Raw genomic sequence first — 26,290 nt, 5'->3', positions numbered from 1 at the left:
GATTCTTCACTGAATTCTTCAATTTCTTCATAGCCTTAGCTGAAATGCAGTTGATTCTACTTGCTCATCATCAAAACCTTGTACTTGAAGTATCATGTATGGCTTCATTGTCGTAACAGTCTTCTACTTGAAATAAGTTCTCAATGACCTTGTTATCGCGAGAACCATTGAACTTTGCAGGTCTTGGCACATCAATCCTTGATGATCTCTCACCATTTTCCCCATTTAGGGTCACTGTCTACTGCAATGTATGGTTCTTTAACTGAAGCTCCTCTACTCCAGTCTGCGAGTCGGCCACTATTGTTGTCAACGAAGTGACCTGTCCTATCAGTAAGATCATCTGCTCTTGTAGGCTCGCCACTACATCATTCAATCCACCAAATGATTTAACTGTACATGAAATTGCTTCTTCGTGTGAAGTCACATTTTCCACCAGCTTGTTGACAATTGCAACCATTTGCTCTTGGCCTTGAGGTGAACCCATCTCCTCAGCTTCGACAACTATCTTGCCTTTGGTGTTACGCAAGTTTTGATAGGGCACCATGATGTCTTGCTCACAAATCATAGTCTGTCGATGCGTTTGTCGATACCGACTCTGGAGTCCCTTCTCCAGTATGAGAACAAGCTCTGATACCACTTGTCACAGACTTATTTCCTTCAATAGGCCAGTACGGCACAACAATCATTCCTTACCACCGCAAGCCTTCTTATCACTCGCTTGTCAATCGTGAAAGTTTGTAATCAGAGTGCAAGAGAGCAAGAGAGAATAGAGAGAAGAATTGCAAACATAAGAAGCAATCACAATGATGATGAAAAAAAGAAAGCTCAACGCATTTAATTAATTCACAATTTAGCCCGTAGGCCTCTTACAGTTCAAGTATACGGGATGTCCCGTTGGGGTATTGATTAATCTGAACCAGGCATCTTACATCAGACTCAACGAAAGCAAAACAGACTCTAGATGCAAATTTACAATGTAACTCACAAGGGAACAATGGGCACGCTTTGCTAAAGTAAGCAAAAACTTTCATGCCTTGAGGCACGAAAGTTTTGACTATAAAACGGCCAGAAGACATGTAAAACTTTCATATCTAAATTAGGCTCAAAACTATGATTTTGATCATTTAGAGGATGAAGTTAATAAATGCAGGATTTTCTAAGAGATTGGAACATACAAACAATCCAAATCTTATCCTAAACCCACCAGGCGTGAACATTTATGAGGCCAAAAAATTATCGACTCATGGGGCTTATCATGCATGAGAAAATGGTGGATTCTTGGAGTTTGTTGCTTAAAGAAACCCTAAACACTCAAGGAACTTTTCCCATCATTTTTTTAAAGGCAAGCTGGAGTTAGGCAGACCCCCACCAGTTATTATTAAAAGTACCATTGGGGTTTGAACCTACAACGTCCCACCACAAAGAGACGTGCAATGACAGCTCATACTAACCACGTAGAGCCCCCCTTTTGGAAGAAAACCCTCTTATCATTTTCGTAACCTTGAGCTACCCCCATCCCTGCCCACCGAAGAGTACACCAAGCTTCAACCTATTGGCTAGAGAAGCATCCTTGAGGGTTTTGAACTCATGATGTCCCATCAAATTTGATGACATTCACAATTCACCCCTACCAGATAAGAAGAGCCCTTGTGGCCAAAGAGAAAATTTCTTGTTAATGGGCATGCCCTCTCTCTTTTTGTTTGAACTACACATTTTCCGAGATCTTCCCAATCAACTCCATATTATAGTTGCACCAAAATCACACCCTGTTGTTTGGGTGCAATGGTGTTGCTAAAGCATTGTCCTACAGACGGAGTTGACAACCTCAACACTATATTATGACACCATTCATAAGAGGATGTTTTGGCAAATCTATTCCAAACACTGCATTTTGACAAAACCATATTTTGGCAACCGAAGCAGGTTATATGTCCCCCCCCCCCACACACACACTGTAGCAAATGTTTCATGTTCGAGGGTTCGAATGAGCACCATGTATATAAGCATGTGGGGCTCGTATCTCCATGTGTGTCAGCATCACTTAGCATGGGAGTTTGATGCGATTGCAAAGACTTAAGTACCCTTTCCCGCCATTCCTGCCATGAAACGACGATTTGAGAAAAGGATAAAAATGTCCTCCATCTAGAAAAGTGAAACGACGGTTCGAGATCCTCCATCTAGAAAAGTGAAACACCGATTTCAGAAAAGGACAAAAATGTCCTCCATGCAGAAAAGGGAGGATGATGTTAACTCTTTAAAGTCCAAACGTTTCATTTTTGCCCTAAGCAATAAATGTTTGCACCATCTGCTATAACAGGAGCTCCCTCTGACGACGCACCCTTTCTCATCGTCTATTGCCGCCGGAGCACCCTTTGTCATCGTCTACTGTCGTCGGAGCACCCATTATCATCGTATGCGTAGTGGAAGCATCGTTGCCACCATCGGTTGCATCTACCTTCTGGGTGTTTCTCCTCCATAGTCAGATTACCAAAACTCATGGCATTTCATTGAGTTTCATTTAAGGTTTCGTTATGTAAACAAATTGATTTGTAAATCTAAATGCTAAATCTTATAACTGGTTGCACTATTCATGCTAAATAACAACTATTTTCATAATGAAACAAATCAATTTGTACTTATCCACCTTCTGGGCATCGAAAAACAATTAACATGATTTGTTTTTATGAAGGCCAAACATTATAACGATATGTACTTATGAAGGCTAAATTTCTATAACGATTTATACGTTGGAATGCAATAATGATTTATACATTTAATACAGTAGCGATTTATACATTCAATGCAACAATGATTTATATGTTTGAAACAATAGCGATGTGTATTTATGATTTATGAAGTTATCATGATTTATACTTAAGTTTGCTAAATCGTACAACAATGTTTACTTATGAAGCCCAAACGTTACAACGATATATACTCATAAAGGTTGCAATTTCTACAATGATTTGTAAGTTTGAAGCAGCAATGGTTTATACATTTAAAGCAGTAGCGATATGTATTTATGAAGTTACCTTGATTTGTACTTAAGTTTGTTAAATATTACAACGATGTTTACTTATAAAGCCAAATATTACGACGATTTATAATGTTGGTGATTATTTAATGAATGGTATAATTTGTAAAAATATATACTTGGAGAGACGATTGTGACATATAATGATGCGGTTAAATTTATGTGTTGTGCAGGTTAGCAATGACTAAAGCTCGTAAGACAAGAAAGCCCCTGTCGTTCGATGGGATGACTATTAGAGAAATTATCTGTCAGTCTCATATATATGAGCGTTATGAAAGGTACCAAAATATAATAAAGATTGAGAATGATAAAGACATAGACAAAGCATTGGAATTGTATAATGCAGAGCATTATCCATCACATATTGAGGTTGAAGAGCAAAGAAAGAAGGATGAGTAAGAACTAAAGATGAAGAAGAAGGATGACAAAGAGAAGGAAAAGCAAAGGAAGGAGGAGGAGGAAAATGAAAAGCAAAGGAAGAAAAGACAAATAAAGAAGGAGGAGACGGAAAGGCAAAGGAAGAAGGAGGAGCAGAATGAAAAGCAAAGAAATAAAGGACAAATAAAGAAGGAGGAGGAGGAAAGGGAAAGGCAAAGAAAGAATAAGGAGAAGGAGGAAGAGGAGGAAAAGTAATTGAAGAAGAAGGAGGAGGAGGAGAGGAAAAGGCAAAGAAAGAATAAGAAAGAATAAGAAGAATGAGAAGGATGAAGAGAAGGAAAGGCAAATGATGAAGATGGAAGAGGAAAGGCAAAGGAAGAAGCATCAGGATGAGGAAGAGAAGGAAAGGCAAAGGAAGGAGAATGAGAAGGAGGACGATAAAGAGAATGAAAGGTAAAGAAAGGAGAAGGAGGACGAGGAAGAGGAAGAGGAAGAGGAAGAGAATGAAAGACAAAGGAAAGAGAAGGAGGATGAGGAAGAGAAGAAAAGGCAAAGGAAGGAGAAGAGAATGAAATGAAAAGGAAGGAGAAAGAGGTTGAGGAAGAGAAGAAAAGGAAAAGAAAGAAGTAGGACGAGGAAGATAAGGAAAGAGAAAGTAAGAAGCAAGAGGAGGAAGAGAAGGAAAGGAAAAGGAAAAAGTAGGAGGAGGAAGAGAAGGAAAGGAAAAGAAAGAAAGAAGTAGAAAAGCAGAGGAGGGAGGCGGCAAAGTGAAGGAGCAATAAGAAAGGTAGAGGAGGATGAGAGAATGAATGGGGAACAAGAAAGATAGAGGATGGAGGAGGAGGAGGAGCGAATGATGAAGAAACAAGAAAGGCAGAGGATAGAGAGAGAGAGGATAAAGAGGAGAAAAGTGTGACCAAGGTATGTAAATCGTTCTTATCTGTCATGATTTACTATTATAGGTATTATTATGTATAGCGATTACTGTGATAGCGATTATTGTGTATAACAATTATTGTGATAGCGATTACTCTGAACGATTTACTGTGATATGTATTATTATGTAAAGTGATTACTATAATAACGATTACTATGTATTACGATTGGTATGCATAATGATTACTATGATAGCGAATATTGTGAACGATTTACTGTGATACATATTATTATGTATAGCGATTAATATGATAGTGATTACTATGTATAGCGATTACTGTGATAGTGAGTATGCAACGATTATTATATATAGCGATTATTGTGTACAGTGATGTATAGAAGTACAAATGAGACTAATTTTGATTTAATACGAATAATATGCTATTTTGTGTTACAGAAAGGTCAAAAGAGAAGTAGAGCACCATGTGAAAATCTCAGAAGGCAGTGTCAGTGGCCTGTAGTTCTGTCGTGGTATGGATAGCTGAGTGAATATCAGAAGGATCGATTACGAATTATATACTTTGGCTGCCTTCTGAACCAACATTATTTTGAAACATGCTGGAACACCATGACCCACCTGGTAAATAAGTGGAATCATAAGTCGAACATATTCCAGTTTGATTCTTTTGACATCACCATGACCCTAGAAGATGTGGCATGGATTACGGGTCTTAAGTGCCATAAAAATGCTATCCTATTACGGGTTTCAAACTATAACGTAAGGGATAAGTGCACGATCTTTATAGGAATGTCAATGGAAGATTGGGGTCAATGTATTTCTGGTGGAAGTAATTTCACATCAATGGAAGTTTCTTCTTTCAGTAATAAATGGGAAGGCCGGTCTGCTACATGTGCATCTGAAAGCGCTGACCAAGAGTTGTGCGGCTTCCTTGTTTATTTTTTTGGACTTACTTTATTTTTGGATTTGTCTATTTCGAGGTTAAGTTACTTGTGGTTGTAGTTCTTATAAGACTTAGATGAAGTCGACAACTATGCATGAGGTGTTGCTATGCTCGCACTCTTGTACAGTCAAGTTTACCGTGCGAGTAAGGGTACAAAAACCATCGCAGAGTTTTGGCCATTTATTCAGCTAATTGTTTATTACATATTGGGTAGTTATAGACTAAGATCGTTGAAGGTTATAGTCTTACTAATATAGATTTTGTAGGCCTGGGAGCATATTATCGCCTTGCGTCCTCAATGTGACCCTCCGATTTGTGGTTTTTCAAAGATCGGTCGATGGGCTAGAATAAATGTCAAAGAAGATAATGCTAAGTTCATTTTAAATGGTCTACAATTAAATGAGGTAAATGGTTTAAAATCGTTTACAATCGTTTCAGCATTTATCATTCATTAGTATAAATCATTGAAATGTTTAGCATTCTTAAGTAATGATCGTTGCCGAATTTTATATTCCTTAGTACAAATCGTTATCGCATTAGCATTCAGTAGTATAAATCATTCTAATGTTTAACATTCTTAAGTAATGAGCGTTGCAAGATTTTGCATTCCTTAGTATAAATCGTTATCGTTTTAGCATTTAACTTTCATTAGAGTAACTTGTAATCTTTAGCATTCTTAAGTAATGATCATTAGAGTATAAAGTGTTATCGTTTTAGCATTTAGCATTCGTTATTGTAAATCGTTGTAATATGTAGCATTCATTAGTGTAAATCATTTAAATACAAATCACTCATTAGTAACATTCGTTGTAATATATTTAACAATTGTTATTATAAATCATTTTAATATTTAGTATTCATTAGCATGAATAATTATCCCTATACCTAAACCATAATCTCCAATATACAGGTTCTGTGGAGACCGTACGGAGATGAGGAGGATGATGACCAAGAGATTGTTGCTGAGGCAGCGAGACTGTCTGGCTGTGATATTTGGCTGTTTAGCAAATCTGAAACTGAGTTGCATTATGGTAGTCGAGTTCTCTTACAAGCTTGCTTAGGACAATCTACCCTAAAGTAGCATATGGAAGTGAGAAGAAATATGAATAGTGGTGGGGCCAGGAACGTGAATTGGCATGAACGCTTCAAGAAACAATTGGATAGCTGGTACATAGGAGGTGTTCGTGCCATAGCATATGATTATAAAAAACGACAATATGACCCCAACTATTTTATAAATTATTGGGAACCCATGAGTCAAAATCTGGAGATTGAGAAGCAACGTGAAAATATTGGGAACCCATGTGTCCCTCCTATCCCCCATCATGTCATGCCCCAGCATAGAAAAAATGTCTATTGTTTTTCTCCAGCTACAACAACGATTCCCTCAGTTGCCATACACGATGAGGAGCGAACACAACTCACAAAAAAGAAGGTAGTCTCCGCCACAAGGTTAGAGATGTTGGAGAGGGAGAATATGGAGTTACAGAAGCATCAAAAGAATTTAGAGAGACTAATGCGGTCACAATATGGTACACTGGTAGAGATGATTGCCAGTGATTTTAATAAGATCGAGGGAACCAAGAGACCACCGAGGAAAGAGAGTTCACCAAGAAAAAGAAAAAGATGATTTGTATGCATAGTCCATCTGAGTCGTTAAGTGTCACTGAATAAACATTATATAAATTTTTTATCCCGATAATTCTTTATTATAATTCTATAATTCTTTTTTGAAACATGACATTTTATAAATGTATAATTCTTTTTTTAATAAGTGTAACACACAAGTGCCACTGAACAAATCGTTGTAATGTTCGACCCTCATAAAAAAAATAAAGAAGTGTTTAACGTTGTGTACTACAAAAATTATTATTTGCTTCTACGAGCTATCTTCCTATCACGATTTACATAATGATTGATAAAAGGCTAAAATGATTTGTACGTATGAAGGCTACGTGCTATCGCAATTTGCTTGATACTGATTGGCTTGCAACCAGTCATATTTCTTTATTGTAACGTAACATTCAATAATTATATAGTTCTTTCTATAAGAGATCATGACTTTTTTTTTATAGAAGTATTCTATCATGATCTGTAGAGCTGCAGACATAAAGCGAAAACGATTTGTCCTATCACGATTTGCATTTATGAGCTTTATCTATATGATCGATATGTTCTAGCGCGATAGGTTTAGACTTATTAAAGTAAAAATCAATTTCACTGTTTCGTTCACAATAGGATTTACAACTTGAGACCGATTTAAGTAAGTGTTGCAAATCAATTTCACTATTTTGTTCATAATATTTTAGTAACAGTTGCAAACCGATATGAGTAAATAACAATATTACATATCGATATCATTTATAAATACAAACAAAGATATATCGTTGTCGCAGTAACTTCATAAATACAAATTGGCGTCCCAATAATTATTTTTTGTAATTCTGTAATTGTTTATTATAATTTTATAATTCTTTTGTGTAACGTGACATTCTATAAGTATATAAATCCTTTGTTATCCTATCACAAATTTCTTTTACGAGTGTTGTCTATGTGAACGCTATGTCGTATCACGATTTACACAATGACTGATTCATAAAGGCGAAAAAGAAAAATAATAAACAAATCGATGCGATGTTTAGACTTAGTTGACTATAAATTGAAGTAACTTCATAAATACAAATCGACATAACTTCATAAATACAAATCGACATCATTCACAAAGATAAACAAAAACATATCGTTGTCGCGGTAACTTCATAACTACAAATTGACGTGATTTACAACCATATTCATTTATAAAAAATATGAGTATTTAGTTACAATACATCATGACCAATGGTTTGGCTTAGATACACTACATGACCATCATCATCAAAGAAAACATACATCATCGTCAGCATTACCCGAAGTCCAAATAGTGATATGCTTCGAGTGTAATCCAGGTGCGCATGAAATCCAGCTTGCTAGTGCAGAAAGCTTCAAGGTAGAACTGAACAAGTTGCACAAGGTATGGATCACGACAGGCAGAGAAGATGCAGCCTGTACGACTAGCATATTTGTCAAGAAGTATATCGAAGACTAGGCAGATATTTTTCTAATAGCGAAGGATGGTTTGCGAACGATGGAGGGTACAACAGTAGAAATAGATCAAATAGATGGTCATCAGCATTACTCTCTGTCTATCATGCAGAATATCTGTGCTTGCTCCGGTATACAAGAAAGAAGAAGAAGGAAGATGAAGGCGGAGGAGAAAAAAGAAGAAGACGAAGTTGCGCTGCTGCAGAAAAGAGGAAGAGTTGTTAAATAGATTAGGGTTTTAGACATGAACCACGGGTCAGGTCAGGTTTTATATAGAATAGGGTTTTACATAGATCTATATTAGGGTTTTGCATATACTAGGGTTTTATGCACATGTACACAAATCAACACAATGTTTAGACTTAGTAAAGTACCAATCGAGGTAACTTCATAAATATAAATCGATTTACAACTTGAGACCAATTTAAGTAACAATTGTAAATTGATTTCATTGTTTCGTTCATAATATTTTAGTAATAGTTGCAAACCAATATGAGTAAATTGTGATATTACATATCAATATCATTCACAAATACAAACAAAGACATATCATTGTTGCAGTAACAATTGCAAATCGATATGAGTAAATTGCTATATTACATATCGATATCGTTCATAAAGACAAACAAAGATATATTGTTTAGGGTTCAGGGTATAGGGTTTAGGGTTTATAGTTTAAGCTTTAGGCTTTGTGGTTGAGGGTTTGGGGTTTGCGGTTTAGGGTTTTCGGGGTTTAGGGTTTTCGGGGTTTAGGGTTTAGGTTTTAGGGTTTAGGATTTAGGGGCTTAGGCTTTAGGGTTCAGGGTTTGGGGTTTGAGGTTTAGGGTTTAGGGTTTTAGGGGTTTAGGGTTTAGGTTTTAGGGTTTAGGGTTTAGGGTTTAGGCTTTAGGGTTTGGGGTTTGGGGTTTAGGGTTTAGGGTTTTAGATTTTAGGGTTTAGGGTTTATAGTTTGGGCGTTAGGGTTCAAGTTTTGGATCTATCTATCTATCTATCTATCTATCTATATATATATATATATATATATGTGTGTGTGTGTGTGTGTGTATAAATGTGTATATATACATAGTAGTTTAGATTGTGTTTGGATTTGATGAGAGCTAAATGGGTCTCACAACTAACCCAATCCAATCACTCCCCCACTTAAACCCATTAATTCAATTGAATGCATCCCATCCTACCAAATTCAATTGAATATCCTATTGCGATTTGCCTATTCGAGCTTTGTCTATGCGAGTGATATGTCGTATCGTGATTATACAATGACTGATTCATAAAAGGCAGAAAAGAAAAATAATAAACAAATCAACACGATGTTTAGACTTAGTAAACTATAAATCGACATCAGTTATAATTCTTTTTTGTAAATGGCAAATGAAAAATATTTTTTAATTAATGAGCAATGTATTTTATTTGCATGCAGTTTTTGAAAATGAGCGGTATGTGAAACGACATTTCCTTCATAAATGAATGACACGTTGCACAAGTTAGAGAGGCTGTCGCTTCACTTTGCTTCATCAGTAAGGAGAAGACGAACCAACATTTCCTTTATAAACGACATGTTTGTGGGTCGAACATATAACCTGCTTCATCGCAAAGGGAGTATCGATGGTGATGAAGGAGACGACGACAGCTACACTACCAGTGACGGCGATTCAGGCATATATTTTCTAAACCTCGTGACAAGTTTTTTTAAAATTTGTCTCTTTGTAATGTTCGGCCTTCGTAAATAAAAATTGTAAAAGTGATTGGCGTTGTGTACAGTGGAAATTATAATTTGCTTTTACGGTCTTCCTATCGTGATGTACACAATGATTGATAAAACGTTGAAATGATTTATATGTATGAAGGCTATATGCAATCGCGATTTGCTTTTATGGGCTATGTCTATGTCAATGATATTTTCTATCACGATTTATAGAAGTATTCTAGCACGATCTGTATAACCACGAACATAAAGCAAAAATGATTTGTCCTATCACAATTTATATTTACGAGCTTTGTCTATATGAATGATATGTCCTATCTCGATTAGGGTTTAGGGTTTAGGTTTTAGGTTTTTGGGTTTTAAGGGTTTAGGGCTTAGGGTTTAGGGTTTTGGGGTTTAGGTTTTAGGTTTTTTGGTTTTAAAGGTTTAGGGTTTAAGGTTTTAGAATTTAGGGTTTAGGGTTTAGCATTTAGGGTTTAGGCTTTAGGCTTTAGGCTTTAGGATTTAGGTTGTTGGGTTTTAAGGGTTTAGGTTTTAGGTTTTTGGGTTTTAAGGGTTTAGGGTTTTAGAATTTAGGGTTTAGGGTTTAGCGTTTAGCGTTTAGGGTTTAGGATTTCAGTTTTGGGGTTTTAAGGGTTTAGGGTTTAGGTTTCAGGTTTCAAGTTTTTGGGTTTTAAGGGTTTAGGGTTTTAGAATTTAGGGTTTAGGTTTTAAGTTTTGGATCTATCTAAATTCCAAATGAATCTTCTTAAATAAATAGAATTTGGGTTCATTTGATAACCAAATAAAATTAATTAAAAATATATATATATGTAAATATGCATCTATATATATAATAGTTTAGATTGGGTTTGGATTTGATGAGAGCTAAATGGGTCTCACAACCAACCCAATCCAATCACTCTCCCACCTAAACTCATCTAACAATCAAATATATCCCATCCCACCAAATCTATTTGAATATCCTATTGCGATTTGCCTTTACGTGCTTTATCTAAGTGAACGATACATCTTGTCATGATTTACATAATGACTGATTCATAAAAGGCAGAAAAGAAAAATAATAAACAAATCGAGATGATGTTTAGACTAGATAAAGTAAAAATTGAGGTAACTTCATGAATACAAATTGATTTATAACTTGATACTGATTTAAGTAACAGTTGCAAATCGATTTCACTGTAATGATACATGCTATCATGATTTGCTTGATACCGATTGGCTTACAACCAATTATAATTCTTTGTTATGACGTAATATTCAATAATTATATAATTCTTTCTATGACATATCACGATTTATTTTTTATAGAGGAAGTATCCTATCATGATTTGTACAACCACAGACATAAAGTAGAAAATATTTGTCCTATTGTGATTTGCGTTGACGAGCTTTGTCTATGTGAATGATATGTCCTATCATGATTTACACAATAACTAATTCATAAAAGGCAAAAAAAAAATCAGCACGATGTTTAGAGTTAGTAAAGTACAAATTGAGGTAACTTTATAAATACAAATCGATTTCGTTCATAAAGACAAATAAAGATATATCTTTGCTTGATACCGATTGGCTTGCAACTAGTTATAATTCATTTTTGTAAAAGGCAGATGAAACAATATTTTTTAATTTAATTAAAGCGTAATGCAATTTATTTGTGCGTGATTTTTTAAAATGAGTGGTATGTGAAACGACATTTTCTTTATAAATGAATGACACATCGCACAAGTTCAGAAGGGTGTCGCTTCACTTTGTTTCATGAGTAAGGAATAGACGAACTGACGTTTCCTTTATAAACGACATGTTTGTGGGTCAAATATATAACTTGCTTTGTCGCAAAGGGGGTATCGATGGTGAGGAAGGAGACGACAATAGCTAAACGCCCAACGATGGAAAGGAAGGAGACGATGATTGCTACATGACCAACGATGGTAAATCATGTGTATATTTTTAAACCTTATGATGAGTTTCTTCAAAATTTATCTCTTTTAGGGCGTATATTTGATTTGTGTTGTGTACTGTAGAAAGAAATTGCAATATCGTTTATTGAATATTCTTCTAATGTCAATGGAACATCCACAAAAAAGGTGCCTGAAAACTCAGCAAAGGGCTCCAAGATAACATCAACCAGCTGTAAGATGAATTTGCAGAAGGAAACACTCAGTAATTTTGTACATATGAAACCACTATCAGTTATATATTTACTTATGCCATGGGTATGTATGCTAACACGTGCATATTTGTTGCAAACAAACTATATATGATTTCATCATGTCTATTCAAAGCAACGCAACAACCACTACTAGACGTGTCATCACCCCTTATTTCATGGTATATCGTTTCTCTTTTATGTTTATTTTCTTTTTTGATTTACTTTTGTTGCTTCGTGTTTTAACCTTACTATTATCATTATTTCGTTCAACAAAGTTTTATCTGTCTACTGCCATACGCCATTGGATTTCAAGATGGACTACAATGCTAGGGCCACGATGATCACTGCAGAGACTTTTGGTCAAGTGAAAAGGTAAGTGAAGAAACCTGTTGTCCAAGATATTATATCAATTTAAGACATTATTTTGATTCTTAATATCGATTTGTATGCTGATTCTAAGCTATCAATAGGAATTTCTATATCGATTTGTAAGATATTTTATTATCGAGTTACAGATATTGATTCTTACATTGTGGCAATCTTATGAGCATTGAGTCTTATACATGATGGATTTATGAAAAAAAACAAATATGGTGCTATAACTCATTGGACTTTCATATTGGTATACAACGCGACATTATTCATTTGGTAAGTTTCTATCTATAAGTGTATCGTATCTTGTATGGTGACCCAGAATTTACTTGCTTCTGCATTAACCACAGGAGGGATTCATCAAAGAAGTCTTGGGTGTCAACATTGGCGAGTAGAGGTTTCACTGCGCACATGATGCTCCTTTATAAAATAATGGTATCGATTGTGGCGTATTTGTAATGAAGTATATTGAAGTAATATACAATAGACAACAACCTGATTTTGACGTTGTATGCTCTATATTTAAACATGTTTTATTATCCTATATTATTGGAGACTCAATTTATATATTGGTCCCACATTACCTTTTTGTTGCAGGATGATATACCAAGATTCTACACAAAACTATGCAAAAAATTGATGGAGTTTCTAATTACAGGTGAGAAAAATGCTCAAACGGAAAGAATACCTAGAAGGCAATGAGCGACGTGACCCCCCCATGAGTAATATGATGTACAAAGATTTATAACAGATTTTGTAGACTGTGTATACAAATTTTGTAAGACTGTATACAAATTTTGTAAGACTGTGTATATAAATTATGTAAATCTCTCTGGGTTGAAATAAAAATTCAATAATTACCCTGATTTGACCAAACACGTCAATAGGTTAGACTGTTATTTGTAGCAAATGAAAATTGTTGTCACGTGACATAGACGCCATTGTGTAAATCACTATAGGACACTATCTGGTATAATGATTAAAATACAGTATATATACAATAATTTGTCGTATCACGATTTACACAATGATAGATAAAAGATGAAAAAGAGAAAAAAAATCAACATGATGTTTAATGGTAAATTACAAATCTAGGTAGAGTAACAGTATTTGTCCTACCGTGATTTGCTTTTACGAGCTTTGTCTATGTGAATGATATGTCCTATCATGATTTGCACAATGATTGATTCATAAAAGGCGGAAAAAAAAATAACAAACAAATTGACACAATGTTTAGACTTAGTAAACTATAAATCGAGGTAACATCAATGATATAAATCAAGGTAACTTCAACGATATGTTTCTACAGGCAGAGAAGATTGAACCACACGACTATAGCATATTTGTCATTGTTATATTCTATGTAAACTTCGATATACTTCACGACAAATACGCTACAGTCGTGGTCTCCTCGTTTGTTTTAGATCGATCACATATAAGGCTTCGCATGACCAACAGGCAACCAAGCCCTTCGTTCATGCCTGCGGGCTAGTGTGATCATCGCAAAATTTTTCCTCTCTGGTGATTTCTCTCTCTTCCTTCTCTTTTCCTTTCCAACCTCTATTTCCTCCTTTTTGAAGGGGGAAAATAAAAGACAGAAAGAAAGAGAAGAGAAAAGAAAAGAAAAAGGAGAGAAGAGAAACTCTTTTGCGCGGTCTCACTTGACCTAAATTTGAAAATATTTAGAAATTTAACTCACCTCCGTTTTGAAAATTTGCGGGAAAAATGGAGAGACGAGGTTCGCTCGTCGGTACGAGGTTCGACCGTTCCTGGCGCCTTTACCAGGGGTAATCAAAACAAGGATCGAATCTGTGCCTTTTGCTTTGCCTAAATATAATCTAAGAATTTATTTTAACTCTAAATGCACAAAGAATCATACTTGTGCAATGCAAGGATGTATGCTCTTTTGAAAAGAATGTTTTGGAAATTTTCGAGTATTCTGAGATGAACTTGGTAAGGAGTGATTGAATCTAACTTAGAACTTGAGATAGATCAGAGAAGTTCCAAGTTTTTAAAGTGAATCAGAGTTTGGAAGGATAGATCTTGACTTTTGAGAAAGAATGATTTGAAGTTTTTGAAACGAGAGGAAATGAAGCTTTCGAAATCGGAAACGAATTTTGAGTTTTGAACTTGAATTTAGGAGAGGAAATGAATACTTGAGATGGAATTAAATTTTTGAAGTTTGAAATTGGAATGGATTGAGAAAATCAATGGTATTTAGGAATAGAAATAGATTTAAGAGATTCAGATTAGATCCGAAAATGAAATTGAAATCTAAAATTAGAGTTGGATTTCAGATCCTAAACAGAATGGGATCTGAGATTTGAAATCCAAGATGGACTTGAGTTCTGGATCTTAGAATGGGTTTGGATTTGAAGTTTTAGATTCAAGGTAGAATTGGACTCTAAATCCTAAGATGGATTTGGATTTGAAGTCTGAGATCCAAGGTAGAATTGGATTCTGGATCCTAAGATGGATTTGGATCTGAAGTCTGAGATCCAAGGTAGAATTTGATTCTGGATCCTAAGATGGATTTGGATCTAAAGTCTGAGATCCAAGGTAGAATTGGATTATGGATCCTAAGATGGATTTGGATCTGAAATCTGAGATCCAATTTGAGTGTTGAATCCTGAATCCTAAAAATGAATTCGGAGTTTGTTAAATTCAGAAGATGAATCAAGAACTTCCAGATTAAAAAAATGAAATTCAGAATTTGAATCTTGAATATACAAATGAATTTCAAAGTCAAGTTAGACTTTGAATTTTGAAGTTTGATTTTGAATTTTTAGAAGATGAAGGGAATCTCAAAGTTAAATTGAACTTTGGATTGGATTTGGAGTATTTGAACATAAATGAATTTGAAATTCCAAAGTCAAATTGAGCTTTGAAATCTATTTTGAATTTGAATATAAAATGAATTTGAAATCTCAAAGTTAGATTGAACTTTGAGATTTAAAAATGAAATAGAATTTTGGAAATTGAAAGAATGGATTGGATTTGAATAAGATTTGATCTGAGAAATGAAGAAGAAGAATCACTTGGAATTTTGCAAAGGAAATTTTGAAAATATGATGCAATTCTATCCTATATGATGAATGAATTTAAAGATTTTGAAATTGGATTTTTTTTTTGAAAAGCTATTCCATTCTCTAAATGAATTAAAATAAGATTGGAGATATAATACATCCTTGACTATGGTAATTGAATGTATTATATAATAATCTATATTTAAATTCAGGTGAAGAATAAAATACATTTGGTGCTTTTATAGAATTTAAAATGAAATTAACTCTCAATATACCCTGACTATGGCCATTGGTATATATTTTGAATTAATTCTAAGTTAAATTCTCATAAAAGAAGAAGATATTTAAGGAAAATATGATGAATTTTTGAAAATAGATCCAGTGTGGATCCAGTGTTTATTTCGTAAAAGATAAAAATACTAAGTTTTTATCCACACCCTGACTATGGCCATTGATATGGATCATCAACTTAGGATTAACTTACCTCTTACGAAATGGTGCACGTGCCATTCATGTTTCCACTTGTGATTTTTTAAAAGAAAAGAGAAAAATAACATAAAACAAGCATTTCTAGCAAATATACATGCTCATACATTCTAATCTATAACTGAAAATGTAAATATTCTCATTAATGTCTAGTTATTACATTTCTGAAATTGAAATACAATTTTCTAAGCTAAGAAGAGAAATAATCCCTTTCACACACATTTCCTGCAAAATAGGGTTAACATGAAGGTCTGGATGATAATGGAAGGCATCACACCAAAGCCTAGTGCAAATATGCAAATGAGATACCTACATGAAAGGGGTATATATGTATATCTGCTCATGCTTTTGATAATAAAAGAATGATGCTGCCCACATGATGCTTTATACTTACATGATAAGGAGATAGGACAACCATCATAAAATTCAAAAAAAAGAAAAAAAAAAGATGCTCAACCACACTGCAACCCAAGATTCAACGCATGTAATGGTGATTCAGATGTGATGTATATTTATACCATAACATGTTAGACTAAAAGAAAGTGAGGCAACAAGGGATGAACCATTGCAGGAAATGGTGAAGCAACACAATATGATGAAGGTGACTCATAAATAGAGTATACAGGTGATGATATGGATGGAAGGATTGGGATGTGGTGGCTGTGGTGAACTCAGTGTAGCGACACTGTGTACCTAAATGCTGAAAGTGAAGTAGCTATGTGCATGTGAGACTGTGGAGAGGTGCGAAACAGATAAAGGGAGGATGAGGATGCCGATTTCACTTTCCCAGTGAAATATAATACTCATAGGGACTGTAACAACAGAGATTCAATTTATGTCAACTGTCAAATGTTAACAGGCAACCGTGGTAATTCAAAGTTACTTCTGTAAAAAAAAAAGAATCGTTGTGAGTTGCATATGTGGAATGATTGGTTGACAGGAACGATAGGGAGCGAAATCACTGTATAACAAGCAAGTGTTTTGCCTATTCAGGCATATGAGAAACGAGGATGCAGGTAGCAGAGTGTTTGGTTGATGAGAGATACAGAGATGCTAAGGCCATGCACAAATGGTAGTATGAGAAGCATAGAAATGATGAAGATACTGTTGTTACCTGTGTAACAGGTGTAAGTAGTAAGGTGCACTGGAGGTGGTCATATAAGTACAGTACAGTGAATTGAGGAAAGTAAACACTCATTATAATTTTTTTTTTTTACTTAACTGCAAGACTTAGATGTAAAACTGGAACAAAAAGTAGTAACCATAATAAGCTACCTAACACTTTCAATTACTGCCAATCGTACCCTAACTGTTAACATAATGTATACCCCTTTGCTAATATGTATACACTGCTATTCAATACCATATTAACACCCACTGTTGGTTTTTAACAAGTTATGGACTATTGATGCTGACACATGTTTTCTGCTAATACTGATTGTCTTAACCATCTACCCGTGGCTGTAGACATCATCACATTTCATCCTGACATAAAACATGCTAACGAAGACAGGCTGACTTACTGTCCATGCTGCTGCTGATACACCGACCCTTTTTACTATTCGGTTTTGCTTACACTGTGCATGTTATACCTCATCAGTATCATCATTGAATAATGTAAGTTATGAATATTTGCAAGAACCAATACATAATACTAACAACATGTACCACATAGGTGAGCTATTTTGCACGATGCTGACATCCTCTATTGACACCGACTCATTGATGCTGATATTTACTAACATGCATACTGACCACCGAAGGCCAACATAATCTATGCTAACATTTAACACTCAGTATTAGTCCATATAGTGTTCAATTACAATGGTTGGATTCTACTTCCAAACTTAGAGGAAATACAATGGAGCTGACAGATGACTAGAAGTATACAGGGGATACATTAGTGATGAACATATATAAGCAGTTGGAAATAAACAGAGATTGCTCCTCATACGCAGTACCAACAGTATCCCTTTCATGATTTCTCTGGGTTATGAACATGGTCCCTAATGGATCCTCTTGAATACACTTATCATTACTCAAGGAAAATATACACTCATGCTAGCTTTAAAGGATTGCTAACTGACCTGGATAATGGTAGCGGCTAAATCGACAGATCTTCCCAGGCTTGGAGAGAGGGTCCGGTGGTCAAGCAAGCTTTGGAAGGTTGCTGGAGGTCAGTTCATCGATCCAGATGACCAAATATGAAAGTGTTCATCCCCTGCAGAAACAGATGACAACATTTAGTGATCTCAGGTAACTCAGATAATCCATATAACGAGAAATTAAACCATTCAGTCATTTGCTCACAGGATTCTTAACCAACAGTATTTACCAGTTGATGTTAGTAGCTAAGGTTCGCTATATCATATGACTATATATAGCGACCTCAGTAAGCTAGGTTAACCTTGCAAACAAACTCAACCAAACTCGTCAGGGTTCAGTTGAAAGCTCGTGGTTATTGGGACCAAGAGTCGGCAGACATTTTGAACAATACTGAGATGGTCATGTTGATCTTCACAACCTTGATCCCTAACAATCCAATGAGGATCATCAAGGAATACCTTCTGATAGAGAAACAGGATACGATGAAATGGAATTATTAAATGATCAAAACAACAGAACTCAGGTCATTTTGAGAAACGAACATAGCCAAAATTCACACTTACCTGTAAAGAGGAAAGAAGAAAAAAAGAAGAAGAAGATAATAATAAAAAAAACTTACCAGAAATTGGGTAGTCGATTCAGACCTTCATATACCCATTTGATTGAAATCGGCCAATCCGCACCTGAGATTATTCAACCAATGTCCGGGTGCCATTTCCGTTACCGACAATCATATGATTGTTTCAGAGTTTCAAACAAATATACATGGAGTCCTGCTGATAAATCGCTACTTACACAGACCCAGCTTCAAACCTCAAACTGGAATTTAGACGATCCAATACTGGAAGTTCTGGCGAATGGTGATCCTTCACCGGGGATCAAGATCAAGTAGGAAAAGAAAAAAAAACCTCTCCCTGGAAGGATATCAGCTTAAAGGCCGATTGAGCAATGACTCTCTTGACTTCAGGAACTTGCTCAGACAACCGTCAAATGATAGCTTACCCGTGGTTGGGAATCAATATACATCTCAACTAACTAAAACAAAACTAACATAAATAAAGAATTATGGCCAAACTTTTGGGATGAATTAGAGGAACACATGGTGGAATAGAACAACAAAAGCAGTGAAAGGAAAACACTCATAAAAAAAAACTACTGTAAAATAGATCTTCACGCGGAAGTCAATAAATTGAATCCCCGAGGAAGGGTAGGTGTAGGGTGCCAATGTGTGATAGTTTCTTTGTTTGAACCAGATCCATCCCCTTCATAGGACACTAGATTGCTACATAGGTGACAGATTCGTCTGTGAATATTCTAATCAACAGAGGGAATGAAACAATGGAACCAAGGGCTGGGGGACTGTGTTCATACCAACCTGACCAGTACATGGTGAACTACCAAAGGGATCAAACCAATCCTGAGCATCCCTTGCAACAAACCATCAGGTTTAAGGAAGGCAACTGCTATGCAAGGAAGCAACCACACAGTCGACACAGACATCCAGTAGATGAATAACCTCAGGAGATGAACTAACGAGGATGCAAAGATGTTAACACCAATTGACCATATCCAATGCGATGTATGAGATGAAACAGAGAATCAAACATGAATCAACAGTCAAAACAAACATACACATAGGCAATCGTATACAATAAAACAAAAATGAAACGGAAGATCAAGTATAAGGAGATATCTTAAAAAAAAAATTGTTGGAATAGGGGGGGATTTGTGAACACCCCAAATTTTTCAAAGATTTACAAAATGACCTTTTTGCCCCTGACTCTATTTCCTGAGAAGATCAAAGTGATTTAAAAGCTAAATTTCAGGCTTTCTTCAGATTTCTGGATTAAATTCCACATTGATATATTCAAATTCAGCTCCGGGTCTGAACTCAGTATTTTAAATCCAAATCTGAGCCCCATTGTCCGATTTCCAAAATGAAATCACGAAAATACCAAAAAATGATTTTGAAAGGCTCGGGCAGCTCGTCCGGCACTATGTTGGATCCTCAACTCTATATTTCTCAGCTCGAAGTTATAAACCTCGATTATTTCTCAAAAATTCGGATCAAAACCCATTTCTGAAGAAATTTTCTCAAAATAGTTTTTAAATTCTCAGAAAAATTCCTTTTTGTAAATATTTTTGCAAAAACACAAAAAAATTAGTTTTAACTTTTGTTTTCTCACAAACTTTAGGATTTTATTCTAAAAATACAAAAAAAAATAATAGAAAAATATCATAAAAACCAAAAAATTGAAAAAAGCTACGAGGGAAGCGGATGATTTTCAAGCTTTTGAAGCCATTTTTACCAAAAACCTCATTTTCAAAACCATTTTATAAAAAATTTCCTAAAAAGAGGACCATCTTTTTGAAAAAAAAAAGAAAAAGCTTTAACAGATTCCTCCCGCGCCTCTTTCCTTCTCTCTCCATCGTTCGATCTGCAACCGCATGCTTCCATCTCCACCCTCAATTCTCAACTGACCTTCCTCCTCTCGAAGCTTCCATTCCCTCTTTAAGAAGAGGCCAGCTCCCGTCTTCTGGCCATCGCTGAGTTTTCTTTGAGATCGGTTTTACTTGAAATATCCATTGTAATCCCCCTCCATCGACCCTTCTGCTGGAGCCTCTGTTCATCCAAGATCAGGATCCATCTCTTCGATAACGAGCTCGTTACAATCCATGAACTTCAATCAGCTTTTCACCAATATTTCTTTTGATCAATGTTTCGTCTGAAGGAGATACCCATCACCCACATCCATTATCAGTATTCTCCATCCCATTATCGAGAAGGAACAACTTCAATCGACTTCTGTTCATCCAGCAACTCCATCGGTGGTCGGGTTTTTCTTCGGAAGGAAGGACTTCAACCCATCTTCCATCCAGCATCTCCCTCATCCAGGAATCGATCGAACATCCACCTTTCTTCTTCCTCCTTCGGAATCTCTGCAAACCGGGTAAATTTCTTTTCTCTTTTTCTTTTAATTCTTTTCTTTATTTTCCTGTTTTAAGGCTGCCATTATTGCATCCTTGGTGGTGTCGATACTGCTTGTGCAAATATCGACCCACCTATTGCAACATCACTGGAATCCACTGATTCCCACATCTTCTTCCCCTTTTGTTTTAATTTATTTCAGAGTTTTATCAATCTTCGCATGATTTGAGTTATTTATATCTTGTTTTTGTTATTCGCCTCATATGATCCCTCACCTACATTAGGTATTTCTTTTGATGATTATCTTGACCTGCATCGGGTGACCTTCTCCTTTTGATCTGTAACCTTCTTTAGTTCCATTTGTTAAATTTTGGTTAACCATAATGACTCCGGATGGCATTTTCATCCTCATAACTGACAGGTAATATTCAGATCCCCTTGTGACTTTACGAATGGTTTGTTCCTTTTCTTAATCACCTGATTAACCTCAATTTCAAATTCTAGTCTGTACCTTAAACTCTCATTTCTTGTTTACATGTTTATATATATATATATATATATATATATATATATATATTTTCTTTTGTTTTTCTTTCCCCTTTAGTGATTTTCTGTTTTTATTAATTTTGAATGCTTGTTCATGATCAGATCCTCCATTTGCACTGTTACTTCCATTTTTTTTATCATTCACTGCGTTTATGAGTTATTGTACTCCATCCTATATCGGATCTCAATTGCTGGATCATATATCTTTGTTATTCATGGACCTCATTGGGTTGATTCAGAATCAACTTTTGCCCCCACTGATATTTCATTTAAACATGCTACGTTTGGCTGGTATAGGATAGATAGTCATCACACTGCATAACATTTGCATCAGCATCCAGCGTGAATGCAACCTTTTATCTCCTCTGAGAACTCGAGCTCTTTAAGCTCTTAATCATCCATGCTATAGGTCATCTGCGTTAAATTCAACCTGCCATCAAGGTCATCTTCTTCATCCATTTGCTTGTCCCCTGGTTGTAATCCATCGGGACTCTGTACAGGAAATCCTTTTATGAATATTTTTTTTCTTTTCGTGATAATTTCTATTTTGTCCCCTGTTTTATATAATCTTTTGGTTATGACTTGGCTATGACAATACCCCATATCATTTGTGTTATATTGAACTATTTTGAGTCGGCATAAGTTCATAATAAAGTCAGTTAGGATAATTTATGTGGCTATAGAAATTCAAACGTTGATGGTCCACAATTCCCTTGTTGGGATTTCTCTGAATGAAAAATGAACAATTACTGTCTTAAGGCTAGAGATGCTCTCGCAGTGCAGTAACATTCTCCAAAAAGGCAGCACCAGGGTACCTTGCAAAGATTCCTTTCTAGTATTCGATGACCTCTTCCCCTCTTCACCATGGCAATCACTTCGTGTTGGCTCAGCAATATACTACCTAATCCTGCATACCCTCTGTGACATCATGTTAAGAGATGCGCACATTGATGCTCCTTCTGGATTTTTTTTTTTTTTGGATAGCGATAATGTGTTTTGTCATGGTGATATTGGGCATTAAAATGTATGAACATGATCTGCTTGGCCTGTGTTCAGGTGCTTGGTCAAATGAGCAACCTTCTGCTATTTCAGGGTGAATGCTCGCAAAGTGAAGTTGAGGCTAATAAAGACCTAACTGCTCGCTGTACCCCTTACTTACTGCTTTATGATACCATAATTTATCTCCTGTACCATTATTTTTATACCATCTTCACATTTCATGATAATGAATTCCTTATTCATAGGGCAGTGTCTTTTTTTTTTATTCATTAGGTAATAAGCATTTGAATATCCACATTCTTCTTTACAACAATGCATGTAGGTATTCATGTTTTGAAAGTATTCGTTTTAGGCATATATCTAAGAGTCTGTGCATTATTCATATGCAATTTTGCAATCCCCTGGATTGCCGTGATCCCCACTTTCATATGATAGTCCAGTAGACTGTTCTCCTATACACATCCCCTTATATCCCACCATTTTTCTGCATCTTCTTGTTGCAGTACTGCCATCCCTACTATCACAACATGGCAGCCCACACCAATTTCACACACTCTATTGCTGCGAATCATACCGTCTCGACTTACCAGCCACACACTTGCCATTTTCTGAAAAATATACTGTTCACCATCTTCATAACACCAGCACATTGGCCCATTCATCCCCTTCACCTGTATGTAATTATAACATTACATCCCCTGCAGGCATGTCATTTATTCCCTGTGGGCATATACCCTTCATTGCTACAACTCCAGCACACAGAAACAATCACCCTGTTCTCTCACTGCTAGCAGCCCTTCCACAGCAAAATGCTTCATGTGGTTGTAAGTATTCCCACCATCCACGTTTCAGCCCTCTGTACACCAACCTCACCTGTCTTTTGTTATCATCACTTCAGCACTTCGGGATTACATTTGTAACAGTATGCAGTATGCTGTAATCACAGCCAAATTTTGGTTTTCATCATCATATCAGCCCTCTGCACACCAACCTACCTGTCATTTTTCCTCTCTCTGCATTTTGCCACCCTTGTCATTGATTATTTTAGCTGCTACAATATTATTTGCAGCAGCCTGGATATAACCCACCCTTTTCATTCCACAATATACTTACATTCACCACCTGCGTGCGCCCTTTTGTACACTTTATAATCACTGCACTATCTACATGCTGCCCACTGTTTTGAAACCATCATAGCACTTCTTTGCTGTATATACATTTTTGACATCTCCATATCATCCACTATGTTAATTTTTCACATTCACTATCTTACCTATATTCATATATATATATATACGTATTTAGATATACATATATATATACACACACATATATATATATATATATATATATATATATATATATATACATATATATATGCATAGATACATGTATATATATGCATGTAGATACATATCATTTTTTTCATCCTTCTTCACTTCAGATCTTAAATATCGTCGCATATGAGTATCCTATATTTGGTATGTTTGAGATATACAATCTTTCTTTTTCCTTTCATACTAACTCTAAGTGTTTTGCAGGAACATATGGAAAAGGCCATTATTTCTTGTAAATTCCATTTTATGTATGATGTAATAGTTAGATTGGAATAAGAATTTACCTTTCCTGCTTTAGGTAGAATATATGAGCATTATAAACATTACAAATTACTTGTTCTCATGCATTTTTTTTTTCTTTATTTCTCAAATTCCCACAATGGTGAAACACGAATGGCACGTGCACCATTTCATAAGAGGTAAGTTAATTCTAAGTTGACGATTTACATCAACGGCCATAGTCGGGGTGTGAACAAGACTTAGAATTCTCATCTTTTACGAAATAACACTGGATCCACACTAGATCCGCTCTCAAAATTCATCATATTTTTCTCAAAATATTTTCTTTCTTTTATCAGAATTTAACTTAGGATTAACTCAAAATATATACCAATGGCCATAGTCAGGGTATATTGAGGGTTAATTTCATTTTAAATTTTATAAAAGCACTAAAATTTATTTTATTCTTCACTTGAATTTAAATGTGATTATTATATAATATATCCAATGACCATAGTCAGGGATATATTATATCTTCAATCTCATTCTTAATTCATTTAAAGAATGAAATAGCTTTTCAAAATCCAATTTCAAACTTATTCAAATTCATTCATCATATAGGGTAGAATTGCATCATATTTTTTTCAAAATTCTTTCAAAAACCCAAGTGATCTCAAATATCTTTTCTATAGTTTAAAGATTTAAATTCCAAGTTCAAAGTCCAATTTGACTTTGAAATTTCAAAATTCAATCTGTATATTCTTGATTCATTCCAAATTCAAGCTCCAAATTCAGAGTCCAGATTGACTTTGAAGTTCATTTATAAATTCAAAATTCTCAAAATCAATTTTGAAATTCCAAAATCTCAACTCAATTCAAAATCCAATTTCAAAGTTCAATTTAACTTTGAAATTTCTGATTCAAAATCAAGTTTTCTTAAAATTTTAAACCAAAAGTTGAGATTGACTTTGAATCTCAAATCCAAACATTCCTAAGTTCAATCTGGGTTTTCAAAAACCCAGATCCATCTTCAAAAGTCCCATTTGGACTTTTCAAAAACCCAAATCCTAGTCTCAAACTTGGACCCAGATTTCCAAGTGTAGGACTCCATTCCACTTTGGATCTCCAATCACGGATCCAAATTCCATTTAGGATTCAAATCCTTATTCTACTCTGGATCTCCCATCACAGATCCAAATTTCATTTTAGGATCCAGATCCTCACTCTACCATTGGATCTCAGATTCAGATCCAAAATCCAATTCTTAGGATCTAGAACCCAATTCTATATTTGGATCTCAAACTTCAGATCCAAAATTCATCTTAGGATCCAGAGTCCAACTCCACTTTGGGTCTTAGATTCAGATCCAAATTCCAATTCTTAGGATCCAGAACCCAATTCCACTTTGGATCTCCGATTACAGATCCAAATTCCATTTAGGATCTAGATCCTCATTCCACTTTGGATCTCCAATTACAGATCCAAATTCCATTTAGGATCCAGATCCTCATTTCACTTTGGATCTCAGGCTTCAGATCCAAATTCCATTTAAGATCCAAGATCCAGACTTTTACCTTGGATCTCAGCTTCAGATCCAATTCCATTCAGGATCCAGAGTCCAACCCTATCTTGGATCTCAGATTTCAGATCCAAATATCATCTTGGATTCCAAATCTTGAATCCAATTCCATCCAAAATTCCAAATCCAAATTCCACCTTAATTTCAATCCTTAAAACCAATTCCATTTCATTCTAGATTTCAAATCAAGTTCCCATTTCAAATCCTAAGTTCAAAATTCAACTTTGAATTCTTTTCAGAATCTAGATATTGGATTCAGATTTCATCTTGAAAAATCCAACTTTTAAATCAATTCCATTTCTCAATTTTGTTCAAATTTCCCAATTCTATCTTTCCTTCTGATTCAATTTTTCATTTCTATTCTAATTCAAAGTCCATTTATGACTTTGAAAATTCCTTTTATCTCAAAACTTCAAGATCAATTTCCAAATTCCAGATTTATTTTCCCAAGCTCCTGATTATTCTAAAAACTTAGAACTTTAATCTTAAGTTCTAAGTTAGAA

The sequence above is a fragment of the Nuphar pumila genome, chromosome 7, assembly GCF_984573655.1.
Source record: "Nuphar pumila chromosome 7, dmNupPumi1.hap1.1, whole genome shotgun sequence".
NCBI classification, from domain to species: Eukaryota; Viridiplantae; Streptophyta; class Magnoliopsida; order Nymphaeales; family Nymphaeaceae; genus Nuphar; species Nuphar pumila.
This window is presented reverse-complemented; position numbering follows the sequence as displayed.